Source organism: Dasypus novemcinctus, chromosome 11, assembly GCF_030445035.2.
Source record: "Dasypus novemcinctus isolate mDasNov1 chromosome 11, mDasNov1.1.hap2, whole genome shotgun sequence".
Classification (NCBI taxonomy): domain Eukaryota; kingdom Metazoa; phylum Chordata; class Mammalia; order Cingulata; family Dasypodidae; genus Dasypus; species Dasypus novemcinctus.
This window is the reverse complement of record NC_080683.1, coordinates 88,959,618-88,965,060: the sequence shown is the minus strand read 5'-3', so window position 1 is coordinate 88,965,060 and position 5,443 is coordinate 88,959,618. Positions and strand designations below refer to the sequence as shown.

The 5,443-nt window shown below is 41.1% G+C and overlaps 1 pseudogene; it reads left to right on the top strand.

Annotated features, from left to right (window-relative positions):
• The first annotated feature begins 3,814 nt into the window (after window positions 1–3,814).
• LOC101411878 (regulator of G-protein signaling 7 pseudogene) lies at window positions 3,815–5,233 on the top strand (annotated as a pseudogene).
• Window positions 5,234–5,443: the final 210 nt, after the last annotated feature.

Sequence of the window (5,443 nt, the reverse complement as noted above, 5' to 3'; positions counted from 1 at the left end):
TGTCTAAGATTTTACTATCAACCCATTTTTCTCCCCTGGGGGCACACTTTCTGTTTAAATTGGATTCTAGAAAAGGACAAGTCAACATTGACCTGTCCCTTATGTTGAGGAGTCCTTGAGGACCCTGCTATGAAAGATAGTATAATTAAACAGTTAATGCTTATCATTATGCAACATGGCCTGCTACTGGAGCATAACCTGCACATAAGTGATGCAATCCTAAGGTTCCAAGAGAAGATGACCCTAGATGCTGCCACTGTCAGCCCCTTCCTTGTCCTCTCTGATGGCCTAAGGAGCAGTCAGTTTGGAAAGATCTGCCACAAACCACTGGAAAGTCCTGAATGACTCACTTACATGGCCTGTGCCCTGGGCTCTTCCCACTTCTCCTTTGGCTGCCTTTATTGGAAGGTTGAAGTGGGAGAGGGCAAGGAGTGGACTTTAGGTTTCTGTAAGGAGTCTGTAAACAGAAAGGAGAAGAGCATTTTATCCTTGGAGCTTGACTTCGAGGTCTTCAGCCTGGAGGGAAATGCAATCTACCTAGATCCTTCCCACAAACCAAAATTCCTGCAAGTCCTGACCTTGACTATGTGGGGATTTTCCTAGATGTTGACCTGGAAGAAATCAAGCTTTTTGATGTTAGAAATGATGCCCTCATCTATACACATAATGATCTTTCCTCTTTGGAGCCTTTGCGTCCTTTCTTCTGTCCTGAGCAGCCTGGAGAAGGTGATAGTGGTGTCTCCTTGAGCCTCTGCCATGAGAAACTCAGCTCTTCATTGAAGCTTTCCAGCAGATGAATGAGACTTTGAACTTTGAGAGAAAACAGAATGACTGAGAGCAACACAATGTACTATAGCAGAGAGATTTGATAGATTTTGGAGACTTTTTGTAGCTGTTGTAGAGATTGTAGCTAAATAATTTCAAGGTCTTAGAAGAGGGCATTAAGCTCTCCATCCTTGTCTATAAATGGGGAGAGATAAGCAGATAACTGATGATTAGAGACAGTACTACACATTTCTTGTTTAGTAATTAACACACAGCGATTACTAGGTTATAATTTTCTTAGATTATGGGATATAATGGATAGAAACAATGTCTTTTTCATTACTGGATATCCTTTTATGTAGTATGGAAATTTGATGAGACTTGAGATTTGTTCTTTGCCCATTTTAATAATTAGCCTATTGCAGTTGTCAAAGATAGTATAGAAATATGATTGGCAACAAGGTATCAGTAGACACAATCAGAAGATGTCAAGTTTGCAGAATGGCAAAAGACTCTTAATGTTCTGGAGTTAGTTACATAAAGAGGAAAACAACTGTTCTGAAACCTGGGACCCTGGACTGCCCACTAGATTTAGTTTTGGAAACAAAAACTCCTCACATTCTAATTGTGAGACATAAGAACAGCAAGGTCACACTTCAGGCTACTGTGTAGTTTTGATTTGTAAGAATTATCTACCATATTCATCCTTGAACTAGAATCCATGGTAAAATTGTTTTCTAGGTTGCTGTTTGAATTTGTTATATATATAGAATTTTACATTGTCTTACAGTTAAATCAATAAATCTTTGTTGTTTTCACATTTAACTTATTCTGCTTGGTGGCATCCAAACTGATGTACATTTCCCCTCCCCTACATGCCTGCGCCTCTCCCAAAGGCCTGATCTTTCCTTTCAGCACGTTCTTCTTTGTTCCAAACTGCAATTTCCCACAAGTTTTATACTTGGTCATAACAACTCCCTTTCAAACTGTTCAGGGGCCTTCAGATTCCAATTCTGCTTTGCTGTGTCAGTCACTCCTGGCTTGACATCTTCCCCACTAGGGCTGAACTGGGTCGTATTTTGAAATCTATCTCTGGCTTCCTTTCCAAAGAGAACCAGAATGGTCACCTTCTTTCTCTTCCCAATGCCTTTGGGGAAAGGGGATCCGCTCTTTTTTTTTTCCTTATTTTCTTTTGGTCCTCAGGATGGTTTCATTTCAGGGACCTGGGACCTTCTCTAACACTAGGCCTGGATTGAGTCCATCCTGATCCACCTTAACAGGTCTTTGTAATGTTAAATATCATGGAGAGATATTTGCAGTATTAGTCCCTTTCATCCTGAAATGGTTACTTAATTTTTCCATCTTGAACTCAAGCAAGAAATATATTTTACACTGTCATCCAGAACATAATATGTGCATATGGAACGAAAGTTTCCCAAAGCAGCACTTATGCCTACAGTGAGTAAAATACCATAATCTTTTCTTTTATGACACTTCCTTAGAAATAAATGCTGGTCTCAGAAACTAACTTGATTTCGCCACTCACCAATAGGTTGCTCACAAGCAGGGTGAGAACTGCAGTATGAGCAACTGGGAAGGGCCCCCTAGGCTCCCATATCCTTTCTCAGATTTTTGAGTTCTAAATGGAGTGGCAGCTCCAGTTACCCTGGGATTAAAAAAAAACAGCTTGCCTTTATTTGCATATTTAAACTCTTCTTCTAAGGTCTCTTTGTTTAAAGGAACTTTCTATCTCTTCCTTATGGAAATTTAAATTCCTGGCTTCCTTTCTCCTGCTGAGGAACTTGAGGTTTCTACATTATACACTAGGGATAATTTGTGGAGGCCAATGACTGGCCAGTTTCTTTCTGTTGCCTGATTCAGTCTCTGTGGCCATGTGGATGAGACATAGTGATGGCACCAGAGCTCTGGACACTTGTCCACCAGTTGGAATTTATCCTGAACTGAATCCCCTAAAGTTTGCTATATTGTAATTTTATTTTCATTGGCTTCAAGATGCTTCCTAATTTTCCTTGAGATTTTGTCTTTAACCCATTGGTTGTTTAAGAGTATGTTGTTTTATTTCCCCATATTTGTGAATATTTCTCCCTTTGCTATTGTTTTCTAGGTTTAGTCCATTGTCTTCAGAGAAGACATACTGTATGATTTCAACATTTTAGAATTTATTGAAACTTTTTTGTAAACTGAGATATGGCGTTATCTGGATAATGATCCATGTGCACTTGAGAAGAATATGTATTCTGTTGTTATTGCATGATGTGTTCTATTAATATATATGTTTGTTAGGTCTAGTTGGTTTAGAGTACTGTTCAAATCTTGTATATATTTTTTAATCTTCTATATGTTCAATCCATTTTTGAAAGCAGTATATAAAGTTCCCTTCTATTAATGTAGTACCATCTATTTCTCCATTCAAATCTTTCAGAATTTGCTTCATACACTTTGGGGATCTGCTGTTAGATACATAAATATTTATAGTTGTTATGTCTTCTTATTGATTTGTCCCCTTTATCGGGATATAATAGCTGCCTTTGTCTCTGATAACAGTTTTTAAGTAAATTTTGTTTCAAATTCACACAAAAAAATAGACAAAAGACAGCTTAACAACTTAAAGAGGAATCACTCCAAAAAATTCTGTTGAAGCACTTTTATTTCATCTAATCCTAAAAACAAACATAAGTGTCCCTCCAGTGTTTTTCAGAAAGATACACAGATGAGCCCAGATAGGTTAAATGACAAGATCATGTTCTTGCTAATGAAGAAAATGAATAAGAAGGCGCGCAGAGAAGCGCAGCGGGGCGCGGTCCGCCCAGGCGGCCAGGAGGGGAACAGGACAGCGGGCGAGGGCTGCGGGCGCGCCAGGCAGAGCAGGGAGCTGCGGTTCCACCGCCGCCGAGGGTGACGATTCTTCCCTGCCTCGCTCTCTGGCTCGCCTGCAGCCCGCCCAGATCAGAGGCGCCACGGGGCCGCGACCTTGGCGGCCGAGGACAGACGGATAATCTCTGCATCTGAGAGTGGGTTTGGGGGTGATATGGCCCAGGGGAATAATTACTGGCACACCAGCAGTGGGGTGGCAGGTGAATCACCCAACATGCTGGTATACAGAAAGATGGAAGATGTCATAGCACGCATGCAGGATTTTTAAAAAAATGGAATTCCTATTCGTACTGTCAAAAGCTTTCTTTCCAAGATACCAAGTGTCTTCTCTGCGTCAGACATTGTTCAATGGTTAATAAAGAGCATAACATAGAAGATCCAGTGGAGGCGCTGCACTTGGGAACGTTAATGGCTGTCCAAGGCTGTTTCTTTCCAAACTCAGATCAAGTCCTCATGCTGAAGGATGATGGCACGTTTTCCCTGTTTCAGACACCCTAGTTCTGGCGATCAAATTGTTGGGAGCCGGAAAACACACAGACTACACGGTTTTCCTCTGCAAGAGAACAATGCAAAACAAGGCAGGATTGGAACAAGCAGACTACGACGCTGAGAGCCTTGCCAGGCTGCAGAGAGCATTTGCCGGGAAATGGGAGTTCATTTTTATTCAAGCAGAAGCCCAAGCAAAAGTGGACAAGGAAAGACACAACATCGAAAGGAAGATCCTCGACAGCCAAGAGAAAGCGTTCTGGGACATCCATCGACCTGTGCCTGGTTGTGTGAATACTGCTGAAGTGGACATTAAGAAGTCTTCCAGAATGAGGAACCCACACAGAACACGGAAGTCTGTCTATGGTTTACAAAATGACATCAGAAGCCACAGTCCTGCTCACACGCCCACATCAGAAACGAAGCCCCGAACACAAGATGAGTTACACCAACAGATAAAATATTGGCAAATACAGTTAGATAGACATAGGTTAAAAAATGTCAAAAGTAACTGATAGTCTGCTAAGTTATATGGAACAGTATTTAGAATATGACCCATTTCTTGTGCCCATGGCTGTCCAATGACACTATTTTCTGGGAACTTGAAGCAAGTAAAGAATGGAACCAGCAGAGGATAAAAAAAAACATGGCTTTGGCATGGATGAAGCATTGAAAGACCCAGTTGGAAGGAAACAGTTTCCTCAAACTTCTAGAATTCAGCTCAGAAAACTTAAGATTCTGGCTAGCAGTGGAAGACCTGAAGAAAAGGCCTATTAGAGAAGCTGTCTCCCGAGATCAGGAAATATGGCAAGAATTTCTGGCTCTGGGAGCCCCCAGTGCCATTAATTTGTATTCTAAAAGTTATGACAAAACCACACAGAATGTGAAGGAACCTGGAGGATACACACACATTCGAAGATGCTCAGGAGCATATTTACAAACTGATGAAAAGTGATTCATACCCACGTTTTATAAGATCCAGTGCCTACCAGGAGCTTCTACAAAAAAAAAAAAGGCGGGGGGGCGGGTGGAATCTCTCACATCAAAGAGGTTAACAAGCCTCTCGTTCAGTCTTACTAAAGGATAATCTTGTAGCAGAGAAGCAGTCTGGAGTTGTTGCACATATTTTGTAGCTCACTGTTGTTACTTGGGACAGAGGACATTAATTAGACCAAGGTGTTGCATGAGCAAAGGACCCAAATTATGCATTTTTGTGTACATTAAGGCATTTCCATTTCCAAAGATCCTTGACCATCTCAATGCCTCCATTTCAAACTGTTTTCTCCTTCCTTCTTGT